This window comes from Octodon degus, unplaced genomic scaffold (assembly GCF_000260255.1).
Source record: "Octodon degus isolate 3935 unplaced genomic scaffold, OctDeg1.0 scaffold00049, whole genome shotgun sequence".
Lineage (NCBI taxonomy): Eukaryota > Metazoa > Chordata > Mammalia > Rodentia > Octodontidae > Octodon > Octodon degus.
In genome coordinates, this window is record NW_004524625.1 from 2431498 (window position 1) to 2443381 (window position 11884).

Genomic DNA, 11884 nt, shown 5'->3' on the forward strand with positions numbered 1-11884 from the left:
TTTTTTTTTTTTTTAGCAGAACCGGGGATTGAACTCAGGCCCTTGCACTTGCCAGTGAAGCACTTATTCCACTGAGCCATCTCCCCAGCCCCCAATGTGTATTCTTTTACATGGTCATTCTAAGAATCCGTCCTAAGAAGAGTCTAAAATGCTTCAAAGGGCAAGCATGGCACACAGGAGGAATTTGTCTCTATCAATCTGTGTAAAAGTTGCTTGTAAAATATTCAACTTTCAGGAGTCATTATTATTAGGCATTTAGATCCAAAATATAGCCATTTGGAGAGCTTGAATGGGGAAAAAAAGCACTTTCAAATCTGTAACATGACAGAGTATGGAGAGGGGTAGACTAAAGTTTTAGAAATCAAGTTCCAGCACTGTTTATTCAGTGGAAATCACCTCACTTCCCTGGGCCGTTTCCTTAACTATAAAATAGAGGCAATCTGTGTTACCTTTGACAGGTGGGGAGAGTCTGACTTTTTAGTGATGTTTCTGCAATGACAGGATTTGTCAATGACTTCCCAGGGCTCTAAGGATGGCAAATCCTGACCACGCCTTCCAGCGGTGGTGGCACACGTGCTAGAGGAACACACGGAGCCCTCTTCGTTGGCACGCAAGTTAAGCTGTGTTTCTAAACTAAAACCTCAGTATGCAGATTTCATTGCACCTTGTGATACATGAAGGGGCTTCTGGGTCGCAGTTTGGATACTCAGTCTCTGAAAGGCTCGCCACCACTGACCTACGAGATTCCAAATGATCCGACCGAGCCCACCTGTCTGGCCTTGTCGTGGATACAGCCTACCTGTTGGTCACTACGCTCCAGCCACACTGCCTTCCCTAACCTTCGGGGCAGTATTTCTGTCTGAAATACTGAACCTCTCTGTGTGGCCAGCAAAATGTCACTTTCACCAACAATCTTCACTGACCACCCCTGACACAGGTGGGCCTCCCTACCATATCCTGTCGTAGTACCCCATGAGGCCTTTCACATGGTAAATTTTTGATTATGCAAATTTTTAGTTGTCTCTCTTTCAAAATTCCATGACAGAATGTCCTATTAACTTGTTTGTGACTGTGTACTTTTTAAAATTGGTATTACTACAGAATAATGAGATTCGAGATGATATATTGGTACATGTGGATACCTTATTTTGATTATTTTCATTCTGCTACTTCCCCTCTCCTTTCCCTCTTCCTAATCCCCATGACTGTATTTTTAAGGCTTGGCAGAGTGCCCAGCATAGACACAAGTACAGTAATTTGTTAAATGAATAAAGTTCTTAGACTCTAAAGCATCATGGGTAGAGACCTAATGCCTTCATTTTTGACTTGACAAAGCGGAAGCTGAGAGGTGAATGACTTTCCCAGGATCACATGGCCAGTAAGTAAGTAGAAGAGACAGTTTTCAAATTCACTTTCATTTGATAAATGAGCCTACTATGTTCCAGGCACTGTCCTAGGTGCTGGAGATACAATGACGGACAGGTTGGTCCTGGCTTCTAGGAATTTGCATCAGTGAAGGAAATGGCCTATGGACAGATAAACAACTGCAGAATAGTGGAGACAGTGATAAGTGCTATGAAGAAAGAGGGGCTGTGTGGGCAGAAATCACATAAGCAGCAAGCACTCAAACCTCGGCTTTCTGCTTCCAAGTGCGGGCTCTTTCCACTACACCACGCTGTCTGCTCGAAGTAAACAAACAAAACCATAATTTATGAGGCTCCCTCAGCTGCCTGTGTGTGCACTTGGTGGGGTGAAACCCTCACGCTGTCCATGAGAGAGGGCCAATATCATCAGAAGCAGCAGCTGACTGGCTTGCTTGCTAAAGCAGGTGTCATGGCACTAGCTGGCCTGGCCTCTGCTGCCTTAAAACGGCATTATCTGGCACCTAAAGAGAGGGAGTGTGTTTAAATAAGACAGCTATTGAGCGAATGGACTGAGAAAGGCTGGAGTTGGCTGGGCTTGGGGAATGATGCAAACCACAAGGAGACGTACTCAGGAGGTGAACAGAAAAAACAGATGGGTTCAAACCGCAGGCCTGTTGCCTAAGCACCCCACATACCGTGTGCGCAGGGGGTGCTCCCTGCTGCAGATGTTTGTTTTCACTAATAAAAGCACCCTCTGATGGCTGTACTTGGTGACACAAAATGTATATTCAGACCACTATTTTTCCTCTAAACTCTTTCAAGTAGGAACATGGCTGAAACAAGCGTATTCTGTATACACGGAGAAAGGCACACAGGGAATCGAAAAGGGAGGAGTGCTGAGCAGCAGAGGGGAGCTACAAGCTTGCCAAGAAAGCAGGATCGCAAGGACAGTCACCCAAACACTGGGCCCATTAGCAATCCCACCTCGCTTCATTATAGCATCAGTTTTGATAGTCTGCTGTGTTGTCTACAACTTTAAGTGGAGACTTTAGTAATGTTTCGTTGAAAAAAGTGCAGCACAAGTCATCTTCCTCACCTGGTTAAGACTGAGGCCCAAAGCACTGCTTTGCAAATGATGTTAGCATTTACTGATGAACCACCAACCACCGTGAGCCAGGCACTTTATATTCATTACCTCCAATTCTCCTAGTGACCAGCAGGTAGGTATTAGCTTCACCTCCCAGATGAGCAAAGTGAGGCTCAGAGAAATCATGCGACACTGAGAGGAAATGCACACTCAACTCCAATGTGATTCTTTTTTTTTTTTTTTTCCCAATGTGATTCTGAAGTCCAGTGCCTTTGTCAAAACCAAATGATGACAGCCACTTGTCTCAGGGCAAAACCTGATCATTTCTAGTTGCTCTGCTACTTCTGAATGTGTAAGCCGCAAAGCCACATAGCTTACGCACAGTTCTAAATTGAAGTGTGGGAGTTTCTTGCAGGGGCTTCAGTAAGACTGTTCCCACATTTTAGGGGTGAACTTTGGTGGGTGCACCAAAAAGCTCAAAACCTGTCAGAAAACTATGTACAAATCTGATGTGAAAATTCTTCCTATTGCCTATAGCACAAAGCCTACACTACTTAGTATGTACAGTCCCAAGTATAATGCACAACCAATGGAAGCCTGATATGACCACAAACTATAATACAGGAGACTCTGCCTAGCATACTCCATCCCATGGAAAACACTCACATCATAAATGGATAGCAAACTGGACGCTCAAGTCTCCTCTCAGATGCCAGCTCTATCATGTTCTAGCTGGCCAGCCTCTTTGACACTGAACCTCTTAATTCATAAAGTTGAACTAACTGCACCTCATGAAATTGTTAAGGATAGAAAATGTTAAGAGTGTGTACGGAAGCCCGTGGCAACAGAACAGGTGTATGACAACTATGACTCGGGATGAAGTCAACTGCCCAGTCTGAGACGGGTCACTTTAGCCCAAAGAATTCCAGGAGGATGCAGTCAGTTCCAGGTCTGAATCAGTGTGTGCATGTGCGTCAGAGAAGGGCCTCCATGAATCCTGAGTGGAACCGTGGAACCAATCCCATCTCCATGCTTTAACTAGGACCATGGCACAGGCAAGAGCCAAAAGATTTCCAAGCAGATGATCCAGAAAGAGGCTCATCATTCCATGCTGAAGTCATTCCTAATACTCTACTGTCCTGAGTTTCTAAGGGGATCGAGGAGGACACCTACCTAAAGTACAACAAAATCCTAATTTAAATTATTTTGCTCTCGCTTCATACCAGTAGTTCTCTCTTCGAAATAAGGGCAATTTTTCTTGGATATACAAATCTGATGTGAAAATTCTTCCTATTGCCTATAGCACAAAGCCTACACTACTTAGCAAAGACCACTATGGTGAGCTTCCTACCATTCTGCTTCACACAGAACCACTTTCTTGTAATTCCAATACCATACTTCCTCATGGCCCTGTTTCTTCTGCCTGGAATGTCTGTAAGCATTTTTATAAATATAATATTATCATTATTTTTTTTTTTTACTTATTTGTAGGGTCTCACTACGTAGCTCAGACTCACAGTGATCCTCCTGTTTTCAGCCTCCCCGGTGCTGGTAGTACAGGTATACCATCACGCCTGGACTCTGTGGATGGCTCAACGTGCCTGGGAGCGGGGCCTGTGCGGTCTGTGGTGCCAAGGATAGAACCCCAGTCTCTGCACTTACCTAAGCAGGTACTCAGTCCTAGGAGCTATCTTGCCGGCCCTAAATGTAGTATTATAGTAGCCTATTAGTTGTCTATTGTCCCAACTCCTACTTGATAGTAAACTGCTCAAGGGCAAATGATTCAAGTTTGCTGTGCACACAGTAAACCTTTAATAAAAAGTCTGTGAAATGTGTGAACACGCATGTTTTGCCTTTCTACAGATGGTGCTACTAGGAGGCAGAGAGCCGGCCACGTGCTTCTTGGAAATCCTCTGCAGCTGCTACCATGCCTGTTGGGCAAATCTGTATGCATTCAAGAACTCAGGCCAAGCTACTGAGTGGCCCAGTCTCCTTAGGGGCTGGTATACTGTAGAAGAGTCACAAGATGCAAAGTCTAAAGGCCTAGGCTTCAGCTTTGTCTCACCCCCTACAGACGTTGGGCATACCAGCACAATTCCTTAGTTTGCTTTCTTCAAAACATGGGCAAGACAGACCTTGCAGGTTATCCTAAGCACAAGATATGACTAAGTAAGTCATCATACAGATAAACGGAGACCACATCTAAGGAGGACAACAGGAGCGTTATCAGGAATTATGGTTTGCAGAAAAATGATTCTGACTTCTCTTTGGGTCCCACCCCAGTACAGACTTAAGCCAGCAGCCACCAAGCTACTATGCTTTTCTGTGTTATCTCTACACATCTTTTAAGCTTGAAGAAGTATCCCAGGAAAACAAGGTTTTGATATTCAAAACAGAGAACACATGGCCCTGGCCTAGCCCAAGTGCAATTCTTGGATGACAAGAGCTGCCGAGCTACTCTGAGCCTCGGTGTAATTTCACTAGGGCTAAATAAAGGTTGTTAAAGCCAAGGCCAAGAATTGGATAAACTTTTTCAAGAAAACTAGTGTTCTTGACCCAAATAAACCAATTAAACAGACTACTTAGGGAACTATATTTAGAAGTTTCCTGATAGTCTAAAATTAAACCAGAAAAATATTTTATTCCAGCCTCTCTTTAAATGCTTAACATTTATAAGTCTACTTATCTAACTTGGTAATTTAGTAAGCATAGTATACTGAATTTAACTGAATTTTTGTTTATAGATTCAACACTACTTGGTAGGGATGCTCCTGAGAGGACACAGCATCAGATGAGTGGCTGACTTCAACATTCAGATCACCTTTGAGGGGCTGGGGATATAGCTCAGTGGCTTAGACCTGCCTGGCAAGTGCAAGGTCTTGAGTTCAACTCCTGGTATGAACTTACACAAATGAACATCAGTTATCAATGAAATGTTATAAAATTACATATTATCATATATTAAGATATACCCAAGACATATACCGTACAGTGGTTCAGGCTGTGGGCAATGCAAACTAGTTATCAAGATTTGTATCTTCATTATGGCACATGCTAACTCTGATTCTGAGCAATTGCCTGTTTGCTCAGTACAAATTGGGAATAAAAGTACCCACTCACTGAATTGCTAGGACTCAAATTGACACAGTGAATGTGCCTGGAATGTGGTTGATGCTCAAAAAACGTGGGTTATTCTGCTATTAGTTTAATGTGTCAAAATACCAGGGACTGCCCATGCCTCATTTCATCATAGCTTTGAAACAGTCTTTTACCATGTTCACAATGGGGCTGTAACTCATTTCTTGGTTGCCTTGCACCACCAGTGGCACGTGCATGGCTGTCCCATCAGGTGCCTTGTAAAAATCAATTTTATTAGTAAAAGGATCAGTAAAGGTGACCAGCTCCATTTGTACCACCACTGGTATCAGCTGCCAGACGAGACAGTCATGCACACACCCACTCCCTGGTGGCTCAAGCTGGCAGGACCGCGTCAGAGCATGGAGTAGCTCATTATAAGAGAAGCTGAAGCTCAGAGGCTGAGTACCTGGGCCAAGATCAGTGTTCACCATCCGGTCTGAGCCCAGGACACTCAACCTGCAGGCTTGTGTTGCTTCCATCCCAGCACCTTGTTTCCCTAAAGCTGTTGAGGGTTAGGAAATTGAGTTAACTTATACTCAACTAGCACACAGCCTATAACCTGCCTGAAGAAATAATCACGGTGCTTGCTTCGTATGTTATACTCTTTTATAGTAGAACAGAATTAACTCCATTAAAGACTAACTTAATCATGGTTATTTCTACAACAGGTGCATACTTGATGACTGCAATTCAAACAGCTAACTAAAATCCTCCCAAATGGTGAAACTCCCTCAGCTGTTAAGTCGTAGATCTTTTGCTGTTCTTCACCCAGGATTATGACTTTTGCCCATTATGATAAGCCCAATTATTTTCTGAATTAAGTCCCTCACCTAACACTCATCTACACAGTTTCAACTGCTACATGCTACGTGTGCAGAACCTGTCCTCTAAAATGGTAACTTCCAGATTCTTAAATCCCAAGTATCTTGTTCCATATTAAACATAACTAGCATCCAACAACTGCTTAATGCTCAGGATCTGAATGATCCAAAGCAGACACTAAACTAAGTGATTTTTCCATTCTTCAGGAGCAGTCCAGGAAAAGACATGCCATATGGAAGAACCCAGACAAAGCAAGCTTAAAAGACCATAAGGAAGAAGCTAAAGAAGGACTAGTCATGAGGAACTTTGAGTATTAGAAAAGGAGAGAGCCAAGGGGAGGCTTCAAGCAACAAGGATTCTGGCAAGAGCAAACGAGAAAAATAAAGGAGGAGTGAGGGAGTCAAGACAACATTTGAAGTTTGAAATGGAAGGGGAATTCTAGAGTTAATGTAGGTTCTTATCCAGTGGAAAATTATTGGATCAGAAGTCTCACCGAGCTTCTCTGGCTGAGGAACCTGGGTGGCAATCTGTGGGTGGCCTACACTTAAGAACACAAAAAGCTGGACACAGACTCAAGTGGGGAGAAGCGTCATGCAGCAGGGAGTGGCAAGAGTCAAACCTAACTGCAGTCATCTGGGTACAGTGTGCCCTTCTGAGAGGGCATGGTGACAGCATGGGCTAATTTACCAAGCTGCCAGGGCAGTAACTCAGAAAGCAATACTGTCTGTCTCCTCACAACAAACGAGGCAGCCCCTGAATGCTTCATGGTGGCGAGAGAGGCATTACAGCATGCTGAGATCCCGGAACCAATGAAAGAAGACAAGTTTACCAGAATGAGTCTTGACACAGAGTACATTTCTGGCAAATACATTATTAGGCACTCATTCTACTCATGTCCTGAAGAAACTATTTAGTTTCCTTATAAGGCCCTTCTCTCCAGCTCTTCCCTGTATAAAAGCAAATGTCTTCTTAAAGAAACAAGGACAGAAAAGAACTGTTCCACTCAGTGCTCCACTCCCTCACTGTTTGTCAGGGAGGTCAGTGGAGGGCCTATTTCTTGTCAGAGGACTACCAGGTTTTGCAATCACTTTTTTTTTTTTTTCTGTATTTTTAAAGGAAGGGTCTATAGGGTATTCAGGGTCTTACTACTAGACCAGACTCGGGAGTGATTCTCCTGTTTACAGCCTCCCAAGTGCTGGGATTACAGGTGTGGGCCACCACAACAGACCTGGGGATCAAACCCCTGGCCTCTGCGCCTGCGTGCAGGCGCTTTAATCTGCTGAGTTATTTGGCAGGCCCTTGGAATCACTTTATTTTATTTTTTTATTTTTATTTTTTTAAAAAATTATTTATTTATTTATGTGTGTGTGGCCAGCTCAGCCCACCAGGGGTCGGGGCTGGCTGGCATGTGGTGCTGGGGGATTGAACCGCGGTCCCTGTGCTTTGCTAAGCTTGTTCCAAGTAGGTGCTTTAGACCACTGAGCCATCTCACCAGCCCCTGGAATCACTTTAAAAACTGATTCTTGTTAAGAACCTAAGTTAATGGAGGAAGAGAAACTGTAAGTGCTTACACTGGCTGCCAGTGTTTAAACAGTGACAGCTAACTTAAATCCTGTTAGAATGTTAATGCTACGCACTAGTCCAAGATGCAGTGTGTGGGCATGGGCAGAGACACTATCATGATAGAAAAAACTCACAGTACATAGGAAATGCCAGCTGTCTCTCTTTACTCAGTGTCAACTTCTAAATTTGTCTGCTTCCGAAAATTTCCCAATTGGTCCCCTCACCCACAGATCTAATCTAAACTCCTCAGCAGGATCCAAACTTCACTTCTTATACCTTTCTCTCCCTATTTTCAAATTTTACAACCCCTCTCTTCCTGCTATGCTCCCCTGCCTGGAGTATCATTTCCATTTCTCTTTGCTTAGTAAAATCTTGGTTATTGTCCAAAGAACTGCTTTGCTTCTGTAGTGAAAACAGCCCTACTCTCAAAATTGTTATACAGATTTAATGCAATCCTAAACAAAATACCATTAGCATATCTCAGCAAACTATAAAAAAAAATCTTAAAATTCATTTGGAAACAGAGACCTAGACTAGCAAAAGCAATTATGGGCAACAAAGGCAAGGCAGGGGGCATCACAATCCCTGACCTGAGATTATACTACGAAGCTACTGTAATATAAATAGCAACTTGCTGGCAAAAAACAAAACAAAACAACAAAAAAACAGAACTGAGGATCAAGGAAACAGACTAGAAGGAGCAGAAATAACTCCAAACACACTCAGTCACCTGATCTTTGACAAAGAGGCCAAATACATTCCTTAGAAGAAAGCCTCTTTAATAAATGGTGCTGGGAAAACTGGCTGTACCCATACCAAACATTAAAACTAGAGCTATGTCTCTTTACTATGCGTTAAATTAAAATTGAAATGGATAGAAGACCTATATATTAAAACAGAAACACTAAATTTGCTGGAAAAGAGAATACATACAATTCTTAAAAGACATAGGTATAGGCAAAAATTTCATGAACACTATTTGGGCGTAGTGGCCCATGCCTGTAGTCTCAGCACTCAAGAGGCTGAGGCAAGAGAACTGCCATGAGTTCAAGGCCAGCCTGGGATACATACTGAGTTCAAGGCCCACCTGAACTGTATAGCAAAATCTTGTCTTAAAAAAAAAAAGATTTCATACACAAAACCCTAATCACATGGAATCAAAGTCCTACTAAAAAACTTTTACACAGCAAAAGAAATCAGCAAGAGTGAAATGACAACTCAGAGTAGAAGAAAATAGCCAGCTGTCTCTCAAAGTACTAGTATCCAGAAGACAAAAATAATTAAAAGAAAACCAGACGTCCTCCAACTTAAAGACCCAGACCACAAACAGGATTCTGAGATACACACTTCTCAGAGGAAGACAAACTCCAAATAAACATATGAAAAAATATTCATCATCACTGGTTGGTCACTTGAGAGATGCAAAATTAAGACAACACTGAGATTCCATCTCATTCCACAAAGAATGACTATTATCAAGAAATCAACCAATAACAAATGCTGGAGGGGCTGTGAGGAAATGGAAGCGTTAGGGGGAGTGTAGACTGAGGCAACCACTATGGAATTCAGAGATTCCAAAAAAAAGTACGATCAGAGATCTCATTTACCAATCTATTCCCCTTCTAAGTATCTTCCTGGGTGTATTAAAAAACATCATATCACAGTGATACATATATATATATATATATTCATGTTTATAGTAACACATTTGTAACAACCCAAATGCCCATCAATTAAGGAATGCATAAAAAAGGTGTTTTTTTTACTACGATGGAGTATTACTCAGCCATAAAGAAGGATTAACTTGTCAAAATATTTCTAGGTAAATATATGGACATACTGAAACCATACTCTTAAGTGAAATAAATTGGACACATGCAAATATTGGATTATCTCCTTGGTATGAGAAACTGAAAGAATAAATAAAGACAAAAATGTACAGTAGATATCATAAAACAGAAATTGTTCAAAAGGAACAGGAACTACAGATGGGGAGGAGCAAAGGAAAAGAGAAAAATGAGAGAAGGAAAAAATGGAAACAAAGCTCTTCTTAGTAAGAAGGGTAAGAGCAGTTGAAGGGAGGATAGCAGACTAGGGAAAAAACAAAGAACAAAGATCTATCACATACAGGTACAAATTCCCTGTGATAAATGTGATCATGATGTACAACTAAAATATACTGACAGACTTTATAAAAAAATAATAAAAGAAAGATAAAATGGAAATAAAACTGTGGAAATAAAGGAGGGGGAGAGGGGCTGAAAAAGGAGAGGAAGGGATTGGAGAAAAAGAGGAATCAAGATGTATCCTAAGGGGCCGGGGAGATAGTTCAGTAGAATAAGCGCTTGCCTGGCAAGTGGAAGGACCTCAGTTCAGTCCCTAGTTCCACAAAAAAAAAAAAAAAAAAGTATCGTAAAAATTACTTTGAAGGTTGAATTGAAAAAATAATCAAAATGTCAAAAACAATGAGAAAAAGACCTGAGATTGATGACATGAGTTGGAAAACAAAACACTTGGCTTCTACTCCTACGGGAGGACTGCTCTGATTCATACCTGCCTAGAACTCTGAGGAGCCTGTGCCTAGCTGTCACTACCATCATACATGGTACTGTAATCCCATTTTATTGACATTTCTTCCACTAGATCCTGAGGACAAGAGAAATTTTAGTTTCTGTTGTATCCTCTAGCGTGCAAGTCAGAGGCCTCACACATAGTAGATAATGAGCAGTAAATACTGTCATCTACAAATCTTTCATTTAAAAATTCCACTCTTTTTAAATTTTTTTATGAAATAAGCTGACAATGTCTCCCTTTTGAGCAGTCAGGCTGCCGCTGGAGCCTTCCATGTGGGGTCACAGCCTTGGTGACATTTCAGGAAGCTGGTAGGTGACTGCATCATTTATGGCAACAGAAAAGAAGCCAACATCTATACAGCCACTATGTGCCTGCCATAACGTACCAAGTCCATGGTACAAATACATTACTTCAGTCTGGACAATTCATAGTAGCTCAGTTTAGTTCTTTTCTGTTAAAGGACCCGAGTCTTGGAAATTTGCCTAAGGTCACAAAGCTAGCAAGTGATGAAGCCAAACTAACACAATGTGCAAGACCAGGACTAGATTTTCTTTGAAATGAACTAAGAATGAGGTTGGCGAAACTAAGATTTCCCACAGGACTGAAAAAATGATGAAGGCAGCAAATAGCTTGTCCATCGCAGACTTTGGGTATGCAGTTTTAGCAGCATAAACTGAAAACCAGCCTTGTTCCTGTTCAGAATTTAGGTAATTGCACACTCCTGCTAGCCTGTCAAAAAACAGACTCGTCAGACATTCGGTTTGAAGCATCACTTTAAAACAACTCAAATTTATTTAACTCATGTGGATAACATGGTAAAGTTCTTTATTTTAAAAAAAGTCACCGCTCAATACTCACGGAGCCTTGCAGACAGCTCAGAGTTTAAGAAGCAGGATGGGCAGAGATCACAGGACTCAAATTATCCCTTGAAAGTTGGAATTCCAACTCACACCAGATTTTTCCAATTCAAATTCAGTTTTATTAGGGATCCCAGCATAATTTTTTTTTTTAAATAGACTGGATTGTTGCTTTTTAATTTTCCATTCCTATTTAGAAAAAATGTCTAGAGGCAATGACAAAAATAACCATTTAAAAGGGATTCCTCCCCAGAAGTTTTCTGTCAAGCTAAAGTCCAGGCTTTTCATTCTTTTTTCCTTTTAGAAAGGGTCTTGGAGTATGTCAGCCTTTCTCAGCTTGCTATTCAAAACCTCTGTCTTAACTCCTAGACATAATGCCAGGACCATGCCTTGGGTCTTTTAATCAAGTCCACACTCAGTTGCTAAAGAAGCTTGTTTGATTCCCAAAGTCAGTTACAGACCTAATCTTCAAAAGTAGA